Raw genomic sequence first — 21,516 nt, 5'->3', positions numbered from 1 at the left:
CCTCCTCGACTGACTCCTCCTTTTCCGCTGCTAGCGTCTCTTCCGCTGCGCCGCCCAAGCTCCCCAGAACCTATTCGACATGCCAGGTGAGACGTTGCCATGCCATGCTACGTCTGTTGTGCCTGGAAGCCAAGAGCCACACTGGCCCGGCACTCCTTTCAGCTTTGCGTTCACAGGCAGATCAGTGGCTAACACCGCTCAATTTGACAGTTGGTAAAGTGGTGTGTGATAACGGTGCCAATCTGCTTAGCGCATTGAAACAGGGCAAAATTACGCACGTGCCATGCATGACACACGTCTTCAACTTGGTCGTGCAGCGATTCGTTGTCAAATACCCTGGAGTCCAGGACATCTTGCGGCAGGCAAGGAAAATCTCGGCCCATTTCAGAAGATCTTACACGGCCATGGCTCGCCTTGCCGACATTCAGCGGTGACACAATCTGCTGGTCAGACGTCTTATTTGTGCCATCAGTGACATGGTACCTTATGCCTTCTTTATGGAGCGTGCATTGCGTCGTGTCATTGATCAAGCTGTGGAGGAGCAGGAGCGGGAAGATGAGGAAGTCGCAATGCTGGATGAATTCCCGGGGGGGGGGCTACTCTATCTGAGACAAGTCAACAACAGGAGTCTGAAGAGGAGGAGGAGGAGGATGGTGCCGGGGCAGAGGAGGAGGAGCAAGAAGAGCATGCTTTAAACCTTTCTGGGATCCCTGTTGTGCGTGGATGGGGAGAGGAGAATGAAGAGGAGGACATTATCCTGGATGATGAGCAGGAGCCAGGCCACCACACCGCTTCCAGTTTAGTGCAAATGGGGGCCTTCATGCTCCAGTGTTTTAAGAGGGACCCCCGTATAAAAAGCATAAGGGTCAAGGACCAGTACTGGGTGGCAACGTACTTAGACCCCTGGTACAAACACAAAATGGCAGAAATGTTACCGCCGTCACAGAGGGCTGGCAGAATGGAGCACTTCCAGGCCTTGCTTCGAGAAATGCTGCATTCTGCTTTTGCGTGCGCTGGCAGAGGAGCAATTCCCACTCCCAGAGAAGGAGTTGTGGGCACCAATCCAACAGCGCCTGCAAGAAGAGGCCGGTTTGAAGATGTGTTGGTGACTTCTGATATGAGGTCATTCTTTCAGCCGACCCATCGACAGGTGTCATCCGGATCCAGCATCAGGGAACACCTAGACCGACAGGAGTCCCACTACATCGGGTTAACGGCCGATGTGGATGCTCTGAGGGGTGATGAACCCCTGAACTACTGGGTGGGCAGGCTTGACCTCTGGCCAGAGCTTGCCCAATTTGCAATTGAACTGTTTGCTTGCCCCTCATCCAGTGTCCTGTCCGAAAGGACGTTCAGCGCAGCAGGGGGGATCGTGACCGATAAGTGTACTCGCCTAGCTCACGACAGTGTTAACTACCTCACATTTATAAAAATGAATGAGGCATGGATCTCGGAGGAATTCAACACATGTGACCAGTAAACCATGTATATCTCTATAAACGATTTTTTTAATCGAGCACACAGACCTTCTTTCTACATTTGGCTCACTTCCTTGTACAAAAAAAGCACACCGTACTATATGCCCGTACCCTCCTGTTTGAAGAGGTTGAGCGGTGTCATATTTTTGGGGCCCATCAGCAAGTTGCTGGTATCAGTGCTGCTGTTAGTGCTCTCTATCACGGTGCTGGTGTCAGTGCTTTATGTCACGGTGCTGATGTCAGTGCTCTCTATTAGACATGTGCAATTTGTTTCATACAAATCTCAAATTCGCATGAATTTTCCAAAATTCGTACATTCGGGAGGATCCGAAATACGAATTGCCGTGCGTCCGAATTCTGTACGCAATACGAACTCATCCCTGTGCTGTGCTGACTTCCTCCTGGGGCTGCTTATTATGAGGGGCTCCCACCATCCCTGTGCTATGCTGACTTCCTCCTGGGGCTGTACCTCTGCTGTGCATATTATGAGGGACTTCCTCCTGGGGCTGCTTATTATGGGGGGCTCCCACCATCCCTGTGCTATGCTGACTTCCTCCTGGGGCTGTACCTCTGCTGTGCTCATTATGAGGGGCTTCCACCATCCCTGTGCTGTGCTGACTTCCTCCTGGGGCTGCTTATTATGAGGGGCTCCCACCATCCATGTGCTGTGCTGACTTCCTCCTGGGGCTTCTTATTATGAGGGGCTCCCACCATCCCTGTGCTGACTTCCTCTTGGGGCTGCTTATTATGAGGGGCTCCCACCATCCCTGTGCTATGCTGACTTCCTCCTGGGGCTGTACTTCTGCTGTGCATATTATGAGGGGCTCCCACCATCCCTGTGCTGTGCTGACTTCCTCCTGGGGCTGCATATTATGAGGGGCTCCCACCATCCCTGTGCTGTGCTGACTTCCTCCTGGGGCTGCTTATTATGAGGGGCTCCCACCATCCCTGTGTTATGCTGACTTCCTCCTGGGGCTGTACCTCTGCTGTGCATATTATGAGGGGCTCCCACCATCCCTGTGCTGACTTCCTCCTGGGGCTGCTTATTATGAGGGGCTGCCACCATCCCTGTGCTATGCTGACTTCCTCCTGGGGCTGTATCTCTGCTGTGCTCATTATGAGGGGCTCCCACCATCCCTGTGCTGTGCTGACTTCCTCCTGGGGCTGCTTATTATGAGCAGCTCCCACCATCCCTGTGCTGACTTCCTCCTGGGGCTGCTTATTATGAGGGGCTCCCACCATCCCTGTGCTATGCTGACTTCCTCCCGGGGCTGTACCTCTGCTGTGCTCATGAGGGGCTCCCACCATCCCTGTGCTGACTTACTCCTGGGGCTGCTTATTATGAGGGGCTCCCACCATCCCTGTGCTATGCTGACTTCCTCCTGGGGCTGCTCATTATGAGGGGCTCCCACCATCCCTGTGCTATGCTGACTTCCTCCTGGGGCTGCTTATTATGAGGGGCTTCCACCATCCCTGTGCTATGCTGACTTCCTCCCGGGGCTGTACCTCTGCTGTGCTCATTATAAGGGGCTCCCACCATCCCTGTGCTGACTTTCTCCTCGGGCTGCTTATTATGAGGGGCTCCCACCATCCCTGTGCTATGCTGACTTCCTCCTGGGGCTGTACCTCTGCTGTGCATATTATGAGGGGCTCCCACCATCCCTGTGCTGTGCTGACTTCCTCCTCGGGCTGCTTATTATGAGGGGCTCCCACCATCCCTGTGCTATGCTGAGTTCCTCCTGGGGCTGTACCTCTGCTGTGCTCATTATGAGGGGCTCCCACCATCACTGTGCTGTGCTGACTTCCTCCTGGGGCTGCTTATTATGAGGGGCTCCCACCATCCCTGTGCTGACTTCCTCCTGGGGCTGCTTATTATGAGGGGCTCCCACCATCCCTGTGCTGACTTCCTCCTGGGGCTGCTTATTATGAGGGGCTCCCACCATCCCTGTGCTATGCTGACTTCCTTCTGGGGCTGCTCATTATGAGGGGCTCCCACCATCCCTGTGCCATGCTTACTTCCTCCTGGGGCTGCTATTTATGAGGGGCTCCCACCATCCCTGTGCTATGCTGACTTCCTCCAAGGTCTGTACCTCTGCTGTGCTCATTATGAGGGGCTCCCACCATCCCTGTGCTGACTTCCTCCTGGGGCTGCTTATTATGAGGGGCTCCCACCATCCCTGTGTTATGCTGACTTCCTCCTGGGGCTGTACCTCTGCTGTGCTCATTATGAGGGGCTCCCACCATCCATGTGCTGTGCTGACTTCCTCCTGGGGCTGCTTATTATGAGGGGCTCCCACCATCCCTGTGCTATGCTGACTTCCTCCTGGGGCTTATTATGAGGGGCTCCCACCATTCCTGTGCTGACTTACTCCTGGGGCTGCTTATTATGAGGGGCTCCCACCATCCATGTGTTATGCTGACTTCCTCCTAGGGCTGTACCTCTGCTGTGCATATTATGAGGGGCTCCCACCATCCCTGTGCTGTGCTGACTTCCTCCTGGGGCTGCTTATTATGAGGGGCTCCCACCATCCCTGTGCTATTCTGACTTCCTCCTGGGGCTGTACCTCTGCTGTGCTCATTATGAGGGGCTCCCACCATCCCTGTGCTGTGCTGACTTCCTCCTGGGGCTGCTTATTATGAGGGGCTCCCACTATCCCTGTGCTGTGCTGACTTCCTCCTGGGGCTGCTTATTATGAGGGGCTCCCACCATCCCTGTGCTGTGCTGACTTCCTCCTGGGGCTGCTTATTATGAGGGGCTCCCACCATCGCTGTGCTGACTTCCTCCTGGGGCTGCTTATTATGAGGGGCTCCCACCATCCCTGTGCTGACTTCCTCCTGGGGCTGCTTATTATGAGGGGCTCCCACCATCCCTGTGCTGACTTCCTCCTGGGGCTGTTTATTATGAGGGGCTCCCACCATCCCTGTGCTGTGCTGACTTCCTCCTGGGGCTGCTTATTATGAGGGGCTCCCACCATCGCTGTGCTGTGCTGACTTCCTCCTGGGGCTGCTTATTATGAGGGGCTCCCACCATCCCTGTGCTGTGCTGACTTCCTCCTGGGGCTGCTTATTATGAGGGGCTCCCACCATCCCTGTGCTGACTTCCTCCTGGGGATGCTTATTATGAGGGGCTCCCACCATCCCTGTGCTATGCTGACTTCCTCCCGGGGCTGTACCTCTGCTGTGCTCATGAGGGGCTCCCACCATCCCTGTGCTGACTTACTCCTGGGGCTGCTTATTATGAGGGGCTCCCACCATCCCTGTGCTATGCTGACTTCCTCCTGGGGCTGCTCATTATGAGGGGCTCCCACCATCCCTGTGCTATGCTGACTTCCTCCTGGGGCTGCTTATTATGAGGGGCTCCCACCATCCCTGTGCTATGCTGACTTCCTCCCGGGGCTGTACCTCTGCTGTGCTCATTATAAGGGGCTCCCACCATCCCTGTGCTGTGCTGACTTCCTCCTCGGGCTGCTTATTATGAGGGGCTCCCACCATCCCTGTGCTATGCTGACTTCCTCCTGGGGCTGTACCTCTGCTGTGCATATTATGAGGGGCTCCCACCATCCCTGTGCTGACTTCCTCCTCGGGCTGCTTATTATGAGGGGCTCCCACCATCCCTGTGCTATGCTGAGTTCCTCCTGGGGCTGTACCTCTGCTGTGCTCATTATGAGGGGCTCCCACCATCCCTCTGCTGTGCTGACTTCCTCCTGGGGCTGCTTATTATGAGGGGCTCCCACCATCCCTGTGCTGTGCTGACTTCCTCCTGGGGCTGCTTATTATGAGGGGCTCCCACCATCCCTGTGCTGACTTCCTCCTGGGGCTGCTTATTATGAGGGGCTCCCACCATCCCTGTGCTATGCTGACTTCCTTCTGGGGCTGCTCATTATGAGGGGCTCCCACCATCCCTGTGCCATGCTAACTTCCTCCTGGGGCTGCTTATTATGAGGGGCTCCCACCATCCCTGTGCTATGCTGACTTCCTCCCGGGTCTGTACCTCTGCTGTGCTCATTATGAGGGGCTCCCACCATCCCTGTGCTGACTTCCTCCTGGGGCTGCTTATTATGAGGGGCTCCCACCATCCCTGTGCTATGCTGACTTCCTCCCGGGGCTGTACCTCTGCTGTGCATATTATGAGGGGCTCCCACCATCCCTGTGCTGACTTCCTCCTGGGGCTGCTTATTATGAGGGGCTCCCACCATCCCTGTGTTATGCTGACTTCCTCCTGGGGCTGTACCTTTGCTGTGCTCATTATGAGGGGCTCCCACCATCCATGTGCTGTGCTGACTTCCTCCTGGGGCTGCTTATTATGAGGGGCTCCCACCATCCCTGTGCTATGCTGACTTCCTCCTGGGGCTTATTATGAGGGGCTCCCACCATCCTTGTGCTGACTTCCTCCTGGGGCTGCTTATTATGAGGGGCTCCCACCATCCCTGTGTTATGCTGACTTCCTCCTAGGGCTGTACCTCTGCTGTGCATATTATGAGGGGCTCCCACCATCCCTGTGCTGTGCTGACTTCCTCCTGGGGCTGCTTATTATGAGGGGCTCCCACCATCCCTGTGCTATTCTGACTTCCTCCTGGGGCTGTACCTCTGCTGTGCTCATTATGAGGGGCTCCCACCATCCCTGTGCTGTGCTGACTTCCTCCTGGGGCTGCTTATTATGAGGGGCTCCCACTATCCCTGTGCTGTGCTGACTTCCTCCTGGGGCTGCTTATTATGAGGGGCTCCCACCATCCCTGTGCTGTGCTGACTTCCTCCTGGGGCTGCTTATTATGAGGGGCTCCCACCATCGCTGTGCTGACTTCCTCCTGGGGCTGCTTATTATGAGGGGCTCCCACCATCCCTGTGCTGTGCTGACTTCCTCCTGGGGCTGCTTATTATGAGGGGCTCCCACCATCCCTGTGCTGACTTCCTCCTGGGGATGCTTATTATGAGGGGCTCCCACCATCCCTGTGCTGTGCTGACTTCCTCCTCGGGCTGCTTATTATGAGGTGCTCCCACCATCCCTGGTGTCAGTGCACTCTATCACGGTGCAGTGTCAGTGCTCTATATCACGGTGCTGGTGTCAGTGCTTTATGTCACGGTGCTGATGTCAGTGCTCTCTATCACGGTGCTGGTGTCAGATCACTCTCTTACGGTGCTGGTGTCAGTGCTCTATATCGCGGTGCTGGTGATCATCTCCTGCACCCTCTTCTTAGCCTACCCTGACCTTCCCTCTCATCCATTGCCTTCATGCGCTCCTGAATTGTCAGAATTTCACATATAAAAAAAGAATGCTTGTAGTTGTCGATCCCAGATTCACCTCATACATGTGTTATGTCATTGGCCATGTGGTGGGACTATGTTTGCACAGCTCGTAATTATTTTGTGGCTGGAAACATGACCTGTAGGTTTGTAAAGTTCGCCTGCCATTGAAGTCAATGGGGCCCGCCGCGAACTTTGCAGTTCGCGAACTATCGGCCGCGTTCGCGAAACGTCCCGTCGGAAGTTTGTCCATCACTAGTTAGATTATTTTTTTACTCAGATCTACCATGTACCTGCTGATTTATGCCATCATGTATCTATAATATGAAATCATTTTTGACATTTACGTATGTCAGCTCTTTGTGGAATTTGTTTTTATGATTGCAACATGTATTTTGAGAATATTTTTGCTTTTCTGTATAATACATCAATTTCTACTTTATATACTTTTTTTTTTTTTTTTTTTACCTTTACCTGATTTAGTGACTTGCCTCACGCAAAGTCCCATGACCACTGTTCTCTGCATACTCATGTATATACCAGGATAGAGACTTGACACTGGTGTTGTGTCAGGTCATATCTTTCTTGCATGTATCTAATGACTGTGACCTCCCACCCCATGACATCAAGACATTTCACATTAAAGGCTTGGAATAGAAATGGGGAAAAAAGAAAACCTACTTCCCAAGACCCCCAAGTAAAAATGAATAGAGGAAACTTTACCAGCAACCCGAACAAAGCCACTAGAACCTGCATACCAAGGCATTGTCCCTGGAGAAAGAACCTCCCTTTCCTAAGCAGTCTTCGGGGACAGGCCCTGATGTTCCAACCAGGTGTAATGCAGCATACTGGAAATGGAGAACCCAACCAATTTTTGTAGAGTGGGCACCTGGGGAGACAATTTTTTTTTATTTACTAAAACCGGGAGTGCAAAATCTGGTGCAGCTCTGCATAGAAACCAATCAGCATCCAGATTTTTTGTGAAAGCTTAATTGAACAAACTGAAGTTAGAAGCTAATTGGTTACCATGCACAGCAACACCAGATTTTGCACTCTCCAGTTTTAGAAAATAAACCCCATTGTGTTTCATAAGTAGATCAGAAGTAGGTCAACTATGCACCCTTCAATAGGTATAGCCTGAGTCCATGAAAAGGCCCAGAATCAAAGCCAGGAATCGTGGTGAACCTCTGGGAATCAGGAATCTTGGACAGGTCAAAAAGTAGGGCCACAAACAGAAGATGACATTCCTCATCCATAAATGACAGCGACTTTGAGAGGGGGGATACATGAAGGTGGGCATCCTTTTCATGTTCACTGATGCCTGGAAAACCCCAGCAGGAGAGAGCCAACCACTAATTTCACCAATTCCATCCAGAACACTTAAAGAGATCTGTCACAATTAATTTAAATCCAGAATAGAAAGAAGATCACCTTCTGGTCTTGGAACCATAGAAAGTTTGGGGATCAATACGAAATCACTCCCTGAAAGAAAGGAGGATTTCAAGTTTGAAAAGGAGCAAATCTGTTTTGCATTATCAAAGAGAAAACATGACGCATGAAGTGAGGAGGAAAAAGGTTCCGAATTACATAACCACCGGGCAAGGGTTGTGGGGATGAGGCCCTTCTCCCCATCAACATGGGGATAAGGTGCTTTGGGGGGCTACCCCAAAGCACCCTCCCAATGTTGAGGGCATATGGCATGGCACAGTTCAGGAGGGGGAACTCTCTCATCCCTCCCTCTTTTCCTGCGGGCCTCCAGGTTGCGTGCTCGGATAAGGGTCTGGTGTGGGTTTTTGGGGGGACCCCACGCCATTTTTTTTTGAATTGGCACGGGGTTCCCCTTAAAATCAGGTCTGGTATGGATTTTGAGGGCCCCCCCCCCCCCCCCCACGCCATATAAAAAAAAATTAGTGCGGGGTTCCCCTTAATATCCATACCAGACCTGAAGGGCCTGGTATGGAATTTAGGGGGACCCCTAAGCATTTTTTTTTTCATTTTGGTTCGGGGTTCCCCTGTGGGGAAATCCCATGCCATTTTTATCAATAAACTTTCATGTGTATTGTCAGAGTCATTATAGCCACGACTAGTTTTAAATGACTTTTTTTCCTTTAGAAATGTAATTTTGCTGTCAGACTGTTCTAAACACGGGAAACATGCGCCCTTTACAGTCACACTATAGACACCCCTAGGTACAATATTTAAAGGAATATTACACTTTTATTGTTTCACTTTAAGCATTATTAAAATCACTGCTTCCGAAAAAACTGACGTTTTTAAAACTTTTTTTGCATTGATACATGTCCCCCCTGGGGCAGGACCCGGGTCCCGAAACACTTTTTATGACAATAGCATGCATATAAGCCTTTACAATTAGCACTTTTGATTATTTATGTTCGTGTCCCATAGACTTTAATGGTGTTCGCACAAATTTTTTTGCCTTTTCTCATGTTCTGGATGCGAACCAAACTGGGGGGGTGTTCGGCTCATCCCTAATTCCCAGAACTCCTAATAGAACTGGGGACAGAGGTGGAAAGCCCAAAGCTTGAGAGCAGCAAAAAAAAAAAAAAAAACATCTTGTTGAAACACAAGGAGCAGCAGACTGTGGTAAATTAGAGCTTGTGCGGCTCCCCAAATAAGCCAGAGCACCCCCTCTTCCTGATAACTTCTGGATAAAATAAGAGATTGCCAGCTCTACCGGAAACATACACCTTTCTCTGAATAAACTCCCTCTCCCTGGGGCATCTGTGCAGCGGAGAGAACACTTCTTGGGAGTTAGCCCAGTCCATGTACTAGACATCCATATGGTGAGGATGTATCTGAAAAACTAAAGATCTTGTGGCATCTACAATGATCCAAGCCCCAAAGACTCTTGGGAAGAGGACTTGGTAAGCTGCAAGTTTAAATTTCACAAAAAGGATATGCTAAGGCTCTAGGGATCTGCAAAAAAAAACTAAAAAACAGATCAGAAATACCCTATAAGTGAGCGAGCCAGAGCCCCAAAAGGAGACATTGACCTCAACTCTCTGCCTTTTAGGAAACATAAAGCACGCCAAGTCATATAGTGGGACTGATGCTGATACTGCGATCCTGGTCAGCTGAAAGAACACTGTGCATTGGTTACCCCAGGTGATCACCCACCCAGCCTGTCAGTGCCCACTGCTGCCCCCATCAGGAAGGAGTATGTACATGTTGCTCCCCGATACCTTTGGTGACCAGTCATTGGGTCTATCAGCAGGAGTCTTCCAGGCTGTAACTATGTATGTCTGGGATTTGTGTCTGTGGGGAAGAAAGCTGGCAGCTGCTTACATCACTCAGAGACTCTCTATGAATACTCTTGATGCATTGCTGTGCCGCCAAACATGGACACAGGCACCGCCTCACTTCTGATGTCCCCCGGCTGCACTGCACATGCACACACGCCGTCCAGCTTTCAGAGGTGGGGGATGAAGAAAGAATCCCAACTCTTCCCAGTCAATGCCAAAAATGTCCTAGGCCTCCCTGAGCACCAATTCCACTATGTAGAGCTCCAAGGGCCCAGTGTGTAGCTCCATCTAGTAGTACGGTAGTACCGCAGTGACACACGATTACCACTAGATGATCGTAGGAAATCACTACATGAAATAAATTCAAACAATATTCAACAAAGCTGGGCAAATGTGTGTCATGTTTATTTAAGTATTTAAAAAAAAAAAACAGACCTCTAAGTTCTCGTTAAAGCTTACACCTCAAAATATACTTCAATAAAGCTAATGTATTATTATTCTACTGCCATCAATGGCCAACACTTCATCCATGTCTTTGGCGATCTCTGATCTCCTTATCAACTGTTTCTTACATGATGAAGATCAGCCATGGAGTATATCTGAGGTGTATATCAGGGTGTGCTTCTTCCCCACATGAGAGCTGTGATGTCCAGCAACATTCATATAGAAGACATTTCCCACACTCAAGGCACTAATACACCTCGAGGGTTGTGTGGGATCCCTGATGTACAGGAAGACAGGACTTCAGTGAGGAACATTTCTCTCAGGACAGGAAAGTGGCTTCTCCCCCACGTGAGTTCTCTGATGTGTGTAAAGATTGTACTTCACGGAAAAACATTTCCCGCACTCAGCACAGGAATACGGCTTCTCCCCTGTGTGAGATCTCTGATGTGTGTTAAGATCGGACTTCTGTGAAAAACATTTCCCACACTCAGGACAGGAATACGGCTTCTCCCCCGTGTGAGTTCTCTGATGTGTGTAAAGATTGTACTTCACTGAAAAACATTTCCCGCACTCAGCACAGGAATACGGCTTCTCCCCCGTGTGAGATCTCTGATGTCTGTCAAGACTGGACTTCCCTGAAAAACATTTCAAACACTCAGGACATGAATATGGCTTTTCCCCCGTGTGAGACCTCTGATGTTTGACAAGATCTGGTTTGCGTACAAAACATTTGCCGCACTCAGGACAGGAATACGGCTTTTGCCCTGTGTGAGATCTCAGATGATTATAAAGACCGGGCTTCACTGAAAAACATTTCCCGCACTCAGGACAGGAAAACCGCTTTTCCCCCGTGTGAGATTCCTGGTGTGTGTAAAGACTGGACTTCTGTGAAAAACATTTCCCACACTCAGAACAAGAATACGGTTTCTCCCCCGTGTGAGATCTCTGATGTGAGTAAAGATGGGACTTATCTGAAAAACATTTCCCGCACTCAGAACAGGAGTACGGTTTTTCCCCCGTGTGAGATCTTTTATGTATATTAAGATTGGATTTAGAATGGAAACATTTCCCACACTCAGGACATGAATACGGCTTTTCATCTGTGTGAGTTCTTCTATGCACATTAAGATTGGATTTAGAATGGAAACATTTTCCACACTCAGAACAGGAATACGGCTTCTCCCCCGTGTGAAACCTCTGATGTATTTGAAGACTGGACTTTTCTGAAAAACATTTCCCACACTGAGGACAGGAATACGGCTTCTCTCCTGTATGAGATCTTTTATGAATATTAAGACGGGATTTTAAATGGAAACATTTCCCGCACTCAGTACAGGAAAACCTCTTCTCTGTTGGAAGTTTGGCACTGTCCCTCACAGTCTGAGGTTCCTCAGGATAAGAGGAATACGATGGTCCATCTACACTGTGTGGTGCCGGATGGACATTTGAGGTAGTCGGGTTTTCTCCTGGACTATACTGTGTGATGTCCTCATCTTCTACTTTACAGTCTGGAGACAAAGTGAGACAATCCTCTGAGGTTTTCCTCATCTCCCGTCCATCTACTAAAATAGAAATACAAAGATTATTACTAGACATGAGCTGATTGGTTCCCCTAAACCAGGATTGGCTGAGCCCCACCAGAGGTCAGAGAGTGCGGATGGGGGGAGAACAACCAAGATGAAGACTGGACTGACCCTGAAGACCCCCATCATTGGGTTATTGACTCCTCCCTCATTATCACTTTCTGTTTAAAGGTTCCAAAAGTTTGAGGATGTTATCACATTATTATCACCATGTAAAAGTCTGTGCTCCAATCATATCATCAGCTATAAAATGTCCAGCTGGTAGGAAATGGGTGTAACAAAAGAGAATCTATATTATGTGTATATATAGCAGTGGGTAGAGGAGGGAGAGCAGAAGTCAGGACTATGTAATGTACAACATATTGTATAAGATACAACAGATAGGACTATATAGTATCAGAATGATGTAATGCACAATATAATAATATATACACACAGTGCAGGGGTCAGGAATATGTAATGTATAACATACAATATATAATGCAGGAGTATGTAATGTACAATATAAAATTATACAGTGTAAGGGTCAGGAGTATGTAATGTACAATATAAATTATACAGTGTAAGGGTCAGGAGTATGTAATGTACAATATAAATTATACAGTGTAAGGGTCAGGAGTATGTAATGTACAATATAAATTATACAGTGTAAGGGTCAGGAGTATGTAATGTACAATATAAATTATACAGTGTAAGGGTCAGGTTTCATAATATTCATCTCCAGTAATCAGTGTAACCTAAATGTTTACATGAGACAAGCTGCAGAGGTCCCACACCGCTGCCTCCCATCTCCTGAGACTGCACTCAGTGACTTGGGTCTGAGACTATACAGACATATCCCTCCACCCGGCACAGCCAGCAGACAACAGAGCAAGTAAACCCGGGAGAATTGTTCTGTCAGAGATCTTGCAAGACCCAGGAATGGGGCAGAAGACCCAAGACATAAACTCCAGCTGTCTAGGTAGAGCAACACCTATGAAGACGACAAACATTCTGTTGACAGCTGAATCCCAGAATCGACCTAAATCCAGTTTAGATACATAAATTGTGTCTTACATGCTGATATGGCCAAGTGTTTACGCTGGACCAATAAGTGAGCATTGCATTATGGGTGGAGGAATGTATTTAGTGTTAAAGTGATACTAAATCCAAGACCCTGCATTCACTATATCTGGTCTCACACAGAACATGGAAATGCAATTATTTTAGTGGGTCCTGACGAAGCAGTCATAGGAAGCAGGCGAAACGCATTGACTGACTGTTCCCACACTACAGAGTCCCACTCACCATGGAACTGCAGTTATAGCTATCAAAATTGGCTGACGGGCTAAACACCATGGCGGTCATCACTGCACATGTGCAGGCTTGCACGGCTGACACAGCAACGAGGGACAACTAGGAAGACAGATCCATTACTCCAATCATGAAACTGCTTTCAGCTGGCCTCTGCCTCACAATCTACAACCTCATCCTATAGCGAGCAGTCTAGTGTTGAACATCTGGCTAACAGTGAGTTTGTACTTCCCCTGGAGTACATTGTAACTCGGGGCTCTTTATCTTTACTGCTGAACTTTCATAGTGCCAATCATGGGGGTGTCAGATATGCCTGTTTAAAGCCGCCTGCTTATGTTACATAGGTAGGTTGAAAAAAAGACACAAGTCCATCCAGTTAAACAACAACAAAAAAAAAAAAAAAAAAAATCATACAATCCCATATACCCAATTCTATACCCACAGTTGATCCAGAAGAAGGCAAAAAACCCCAGCAGAGCATGATCCAATTTGCTAAAGCAGGGGAAAAAAATTCCTTCCTGATCCCCCCGAGAGGCAATCCGATTTTCCCCGGATCAACTTTACCTATAAATGTTAGTACCCAGTTATATTATGTACACTTAGGAAATAATCCAGGCCTTTCTTAAAGCAATCTACTGAGCTGGCCAGAACCACCTCTGCAGGGAGTCTATTCCATATTTTCACAGCTCTTACTGTGAAGAAACCTTTCCATATTTGGAGGTTAAATCTCTTTTCCTCTAGATGTAAAGAGTGCCCTCTTGTCCTCTTTGTTGACTGTAAAGTGAATAACCCGACACCAAGTTCACTATATGGACCCCTTATATATTTGTACATGTTCTGCTCTGAATGTTGGTCGGGCAAGATCCCACATGTCAGAGGAGATCAGCTACTATAGAACTACTGCCTGTGGCCATACATGGCTCTGTTGGCCACAGATTGCTCTTAGATCGGTCTCACTAGCGTCATACATGTGTGGATGGTGTGCGATGTGCACACACTGAAGATCCTATTGTGCGGTGGAGGACTATACTGACATGGTCATTATCCATGGAATAAGGCAGCTTACATCCACACTGATTTATTATTATTATTTCCAACAACGAGTTGAACACACTCTGCATCAGTAGATGAGTGTAGTGACTATTCATTTTTACTTTAGTGTCATTTTATTTTGTCAGGGCAGGTTTCCTGCAGTATATTTCAATGCGCTGGTGCATATTTACTGCAGTATATTGCAGTGTGTTATTGCACATTTACCACAGTATGGGAGCATGGGGTGCGACATTGTATGAAGCACACAGCAGCATAAATGAAGTCAAGTGACTGGGAACATAGTTTTATTATATCATCGTATATAATATAATGTTCTGGGCATACAACCTCTAAGCTGGAAATTCAGACGGAAAGCATCCGATCGGACCGTGTTGTCAGATAATCCGACCGTGTGTGGGCTCCATCGGACTTTTTCCATCGGAATGTCCAACCAACAAACTTTGAGAGCTGGATATAAAATTTTCCGACAACATGATCCGATCGGACGCAGTCCGATCGTTTGTAGACAATTCCGATCGGACAAAGTGCCACGCATGCTCAGATCAAATTACGAGACCAACTAGCTACTAGCCTGAACGTAGTCCCGCTATAACGAACGAACGTCATCCCGTTCTGAACGATCGGATTTTCCGACAACTTTGTCCGGCCGTGTGTATGCAACACCAGTTTCGGACAAAGTCCATCGGAAACAGATTTTGTGGTCTGAATGTCCGACCGTGTGTACAAGGGCTTAGAACACTATGGGCACTATGCCTCTCCATAGACATAAAATACATGTTAATCCTCAATTTAAAAGATATTTGTAGGTAAATATCAATACAAGTTAGGAAAGAAAAATAAATTAACATAGTTAATATGATGCTTTGTTAAAAATGTAATTAAACCCCAAAAATTTTTTTTCAATGATCCGTGTTATGAGGGTAGTAGAAATTGATGTCTCGACGCATTTCGCAGCCTTGTAGGCGCTCATCAGGAGCTTTGACAATGGAAAACATCTGGAAACAAAAGATATAATTTCTAGATGGTCTCAGGGAGATGGAAGATAAATAAAAATATTTAAAGGGAAAATTAAATAGGGAAGGATTGTACAAGGTTAATGTGTCCAACTTAGATCTGCATCCGCACAGTGGCAATGTAGCGCCAGATATACTGTCCTGGTTTTTGTGTCCCGAATCTGCATCGGTGTGTTTGGGGCTGGTTTTGCCGATCCACTTGCTGCTTCCCGATCCTGAGGCTGTGACGTGCAATGTGCCCTCCTCCTCCCCGTCGCCGCCCTCTTTGGTATGGGGGACGCACCATCTCCGTGTGCTGACGTTGCGCTGCACGTCCGTGGCGTGGAGCGCCCACGTGGTACGCCATCGCTGACCTGGCATCTCGCTGTGGTCGACGCATGGGAAATTTGGACAGGCGCTAATCGCCAGACGGCTAAGCCGCCCAGGTGAAAGCGTCCCTTTCTCTCTGTTGTGACCACCTTGGTGACGCTTGGGGTGGAGCTTTGGCAGCGGACCTACATGGACGCCTCCCATGGCCAGTTTTCACACACCTCCCTCTCACTTTTCACTCTGGAACATGCACAGGTCTCTGGGAAACTGATCCCCTCTTGTTGTCAACAGGTAGCCTTTCACTCCATTTCTTTCACCTGTTCTCCCTTCTGATTTTCAGTTTTTGTGCGCCTTTCTTCTCATTGGTTTATGTTTGTGTACCTATTTTATTCACATTTATTTTATAATTTTTTTAATTTTTCTCCCCTCCCCACTCCCACTCTAATTAATCAGCATCACCTTTTCTTTTATATCAGCCATTTACCACATCCCCCACACTAATACCTCATACTCCCTATCACACCATACACTCACAATCATTTACAACCTTGCACATTTCTTTTTACTTAGGTTCCCCACTGGGGTCACCACCCCCACCCTCCACAAGGGTGTTTCATCCATATTCATGGTCTGGGATGTGTCTATGCCGGCTGTTCTCACTTCAGCAAATCCCCATGGCCCCCGGAGATGGGATCCAGCAGTGTTCCGGCGATATCTGGCGCCGCATTGCCGCTGTGCAGATGCGGATGTAAGTTGGACACATTAACCTTGTACCATCCTTCCCTATTTAATTTTCCCTTTAAATATTTTTATTTCTCTTCCATCTCCCCGAGACCATCTAGAAATGATGCCTTTCATTTCCAGATGTTTTCCATGGTCAAAGCTCCTGATGAGCGGCTACAAGGCCTCGAAACGCATCGAGACATCAATTTCTACTACCCTCATACCACGGATCTTTGAAAAAGGTACCAGTTACTTACCGGTAGCTGTCTTTCTGGGAAATCTTCCAGGATGGCACACCTGAGAGATGAGAGGCTCCTCCCTACAGGAAACACAATCGACAGTTGTCTTAAGTCCCCACCCTTCCCCTTGATCCTCAGTTTGTAGAGAAGTAACTCCTGAACCCGGTTCACAAGGGAAATCATTCCTCATAGGCACTCACCTTCTAGTGTTCTAGAATTTTCCCTCCAACGGGTGGGAAGTAGGCCTGCCGTCCTGGAAGATTTCCCAGAAAGACAGTTACCGGTAAGTAACTGGTATCTTTCTCAAGTCATCTTCCAGGAAGGCACACCTGAGAGGATAAACAAGTACCTCAGGCCTACCTTAGGGTTGGGCCACTGCAAGACCCTCTTGGCGAACCTTGGTTCTGCAGTGAGCTTTACCTCCACTCCATATGCTCATATGCTTGATGAAGGTATCTTAGCTGTGTTGTGAATTCATTAAGAAAAAAATAATAATAATACATTTAATATTTACTGTCAGAGAGCCCGGTAACATTTAAATCAGCAAACCAAAGGACCACTTTCCCCTCCCATCAGAATTAGGTGACCAATTTATATGACCCCTTGAAAAGATGGGCTGCGACAAACAAAAGTCTCAAGCTGACTCAGACTGGAGCCACGATAACTTTTAAGTCAAGGAAAGTTTAAATAAATAAACCTATTGTATTAGAGAGTGAACAGATATACTAAAGTCAACCTCAATATGGACTCAGATGCCAATGAGACAATGACTGAGATACGAAGTGAGATCTATCCAACAGGGCAAATAAGACACCTCCATTAGAAAAGTAAACAATGGGAATGTATCCTGAATGTTAAAAGTTCGTTTTGAGACACTGTAAGGAAACATTGAAAATTGTGTATATTTTTACATCATGAATATACGTATATTAGAAGCAGGGATATGATATCTTACTACAGTACAAATGTCTGAAAACATGGTGTGAGAGGAAGATACAAATCAGACATATTTCAAAAATACTTCAAGTGATTAAAACTGTATGTGATATTTGTGGGTCAACAAGGAGATATTGTGATTTGGTACCTAGTGATCTGGGGAAATTTGTCATGGAGAGATTATATATATGAAAATGTGATTATAAGTAGAAGTGTTTTAGCAACAAATTAGTATTATGAAAAAACATATAATCATGATTAGAATTGTATAAGAATTTAACCTATGTTTAGAACAAATATTGATTGGATACCGGAATTATACATGGATCCATATAGATAATAATTGTATGTGATATTGTGTGATATATATAACCTGTGCCCTTTCAAAATGGACTAAAAATTAACAGATATACATTGATATACATCACCATTTTATGCAAGTGATTATTGAAAATTATGTTAAAGAGTATTTTATATTATGCCATAATTCTTGAACACTCAAAATATATTCGTTAGAACATATATAAATAACGAACGCATATTACAGAAATAGAAAAATATTAACTTAAAGAAATAAAACACCAAACACATGGAGACACCTGGTGGTGGAAGGTGCTATTACCTTAAAATCACGAGACTCCCGGGAAAGCTAACCATTACATGTTGCCGGCCAATGAGGAGGGAACACATACCTTCTGGGCAGAACTTAGTATAATTTTATGATCCTTTTGTTGAAGAGGATATTTAAGAACTAAAAAGATGGAGAAAGGGAGAGGAGAAAGCTCGGGGAGAGCTGGGGGGCCAGAGTCAGGGGGAAGCTTAGGGACCCCCCCTGAGAAGGGACACTGGAAGACATGCCTGAATACACATTTTTACATTCATGAAGATCCCTGCTCCTTGGAACTCGGAGGTCACACAAGTAATTGCTCTGTAAGAGAATCCATGTTGAAGCCACGGCAGCCATCTTAAAATTCCTGGTAACCAACACTCCACACTAATAGCCATATTGGAAATGGGTAAAGATATGTTTATCATCTATTCTATGTTCTCTTAAATATTGATTTTTTTGAATGTTCTATTATTGAAAATATTTCTCCCGAATCAATAACCGCCTTTTAGATTTTTCTCTAAATGTATTTTTCATTACAAATTTCTTTTTGCATAGATGCCAATTTTATTGACAAACAAATGTCTAATTTATTTCATATTGTTAACCACTTACTTACCTGCAGTATAGTAACGGTTGGACGTGTGAAATACAGACATTCTGTTTAATGGTCAATTATCAAAAGGTTATTGATTCTACCGAGAAGTGATAATGGTGATAATTGTGTCCAAGGTACTACTACGCCCAGTCTGAGGGTGTTTCTATTAATTGTCAAAATGATCAAGTAATGTAATCTGTATTTTAATATTTCATGTAAATATTTGTTTTCTGTCAACCAATAAATGTAGCTATTTTGTATGATCACTCGTCTCCGTGAATAAGTTTCATATATATAGACTGTGTCATATAGACTGATTCTGTATCTTAAAAATATCTTCGTTAAAATTTACTTAGTAAATATTGTGCGGGAAAATGTCCTTAAAAGCACAACAGCTGGATCATGCGGCTGATCTGCAGGTCTGCTCCACAGATGTTCCTGCCTTTTCCACTTCAGATGCAGTATCTAGGTGAAATGGGCTCTTAAAAATGGAATCAGAAAACATGTTAAACTTGTAGGTTAGCAATGTTGCCTGTCTCACACATCTAACAACCATGGCCTATTGTGCCTGTAGGTGCTACTTAGAACCACTAAAAAGATAAATCAGAGACCTGTGTTGTAAGACAAGGACACAACATTAATCAATAAGAGGGCCTGTCTTAACACTACCCTGTTCAGGAAAATAAAACTGCAAAAAAAGGGAGGGGGGGGGGGGGCCTGACAGGCAACCTTTTTTGTTCCTTTTTATCTTTACGTCAGCAAAGACTAAAGGGAAGCCTACTTAAGGGTAATAGATTAACAGAAGCTTGATCCCTGGGTTTAAGGCATGCCCAATCTATGGCTTTACTTACGCCTGAGAGCCTACTTCAGGGGATTAAAGTCCCTAGCAGGAGTAGACTACCCATATTGCTAAGTCTAGTTTTGCTAAAAGGGCGAAATGAAGGCCATGCATCGAGCCGAAAACCTATTTGATCAGGTATACATCCTTATAAATCATCCTCAGGCCCTAATACTCCTCTGAACAGAACTCTCCAAGTTCTTACTAAACAGGGCGATTCATTATCCCCTTCCTCCAGTGTCCCATAACCCTACAGGGCTTCAACCCTAGGAAATGGTTCTGGCATCCCCAAATGTAAGGGGTCGAGGTTTTCTGACATGTGGCATCTGCAGCCCGAACACCTGGCCCCTCCATGGAAAAGAAGGCTAATGCCCCGTACACACGAGAGGACTTAATTCCGACAGACCTCCAAAGGAGTTCCGCCGGAGTTCCGCCGGAGTTCTGGCGGACTTTTCGACCGAACGGACTTGGACACACACCATCACACCAAACTCCGACGGAGTCGAACGTGATGACGTACGACTGGATTCGAATAAGGAAGTTCATAGCCAGTAGCCAATAGCTGCCCTAGCGTCGGTTTTAGTCCGTCGGAGTAGCATACACACGAGCGGATTTTTCGAAGGGGACCGGGTCCGGCGGAGTTCCGTCGGGAAAATTTGAAGCATGCTTCATTTCTAAAGTCCGTCAGACTTTAGCGAAGCTAAAGTCCGTTGCAGCCCACACACGATCGGATAGTCTGACGGACTCAGTCCGTCGGACTTTGGATGTCGAAAAGTCCGCTCGTGTGTACGCGGCCTAAGTGTGATTAGCTAAACCGATATATCAAATATGGGAAGAGACCCAAATCTGAACCTCAAGGTAGACAAACAGTCCTCACAGTCTGGTTTTCTGATGTGCTGCCAAGATGGAAAATCATTAAGACACAAGCAAACCCTAAATGCTGCGTATCTCTGAAGTGCAGCTAGCTAGGTCATAACTAATATATAAATACGGAAAGGACAGGAACCCCCTTTACTGTTGTGTTTTACTGATGTACAGCAAAACAAGGCTGTAAATATAAAAAGACAGAAAGACCCAAACTTCTATGTTGCGTATTTCTGACAAACCACCAAATACAGTTATAAGATCAATATGAACACCAACTCCTGTGTTGTGCATTTCTGCTATGCCACAGGGTAAAATATGGAACACAAGACAATCCTTTCTGTCATGCACTTCTGTAGTGTAGTTCAGATAGAACCAACACTGAGAAAGGACACATGCAACCTGCAGCGTTGTGTTTTTCTGAAGAGCAGTAAGGCAAGGCAATATGAAACAAAAAGCACCAACAAGCTTCAATCTTGAGTATTTCTGCTGTGCAACAACATAAAACAGACACTGAGGAAAAAGACAGACAGCCTTTACAGCTGCAATCGTTCTGGTCTGCTGCAAAATAAGACAATAACATCATGATGAGTATTCCTGCTGTGTAGCAAAACCTCAACCAGAAGGAACAGATAAGCTTAGGGCTCCCATACCCATGCGACCCAACCTGCGACTTGGGACTGCAAGACGCAAGAGAAGTCATACACTAGGGCTTCCAATGGGTACCATTCGTGTCTGTGCGACTCCTGACCTCAAGATTACACAGGTCGCAGGGAAAAAAATAGCAATTTTTAGGTCGAACAAGTGAGGGGTCCCCAATGCTGTGACTCCCTGGAGGAGTGCAGCCAACAACCCCCTGCTGTGCATCCCTAAGATGCAGAAAGGTACATCAATGAGAAACACTGCTCACTGCTGTGCCGGATATACAAACGATAAGGCAGTAAATATAGGACATACAGGACACAAACATTCAATCTTTGTGTATGTCTGATGTGTAGCAATATACCAATACTGGAGCACAGATGCCACCATCC

At 46.7% G+C, this 21,516-nt stretch overlaps 1 protein-coding gene and 1 pseudogene across 2 annotated transcripts in view; one reads left to right on the top strand and one right to left on the bottom strand.

The window, feature by feature from the left end:
• Positions 1-21,516, top strand: part of LOC143986879 (uncharacterized) — a 1,041,669-nt gene that overhangs the window by 701,372 nt on the left and 318,781 nt on the right. The gene's annotated exons all lie outside the window — the stretch shown is intronic.
• The window catches only part of LOC143989909 (uncharacterized), a 123,623-nt pseudogene that overhangs the window by 54,435 nt on the left and 47,672 nt on the right, over positions 1-21,516 (bottom strand). The window contains exon 9 of the transcript XR_013277098.1: positions 10,753-11,988. The product of XR_013277098.1 is annotated as an uncharacterized LOC143989909 (transcript). The remainder of the gene's footprint in view (positions 1-10,752; positions 11,989-21,516) is intronic.

The sequence above is a fragment of the Lithobates pipiens genome, unplaced genomic scaffold, assembly GCF_037356315.1.
Source record: "Lithobates pipiens isolate NorthernLeopardFrog02 unplaced genomic scaffold, aLitPip1_a1.2 Scaffold_18, whole genome shotgun sequence".
Taxonomy (NCBI): Eukaryota; Metazoa; Chordata; class Amphibia; order Anura; family Ranidae; genus Lithobates; species Lithobates pipiens.
Note: the sequence above shows the minus strand (reverse complement) of the source record. Positions and strands in the feature narration are given on the sequence as shown.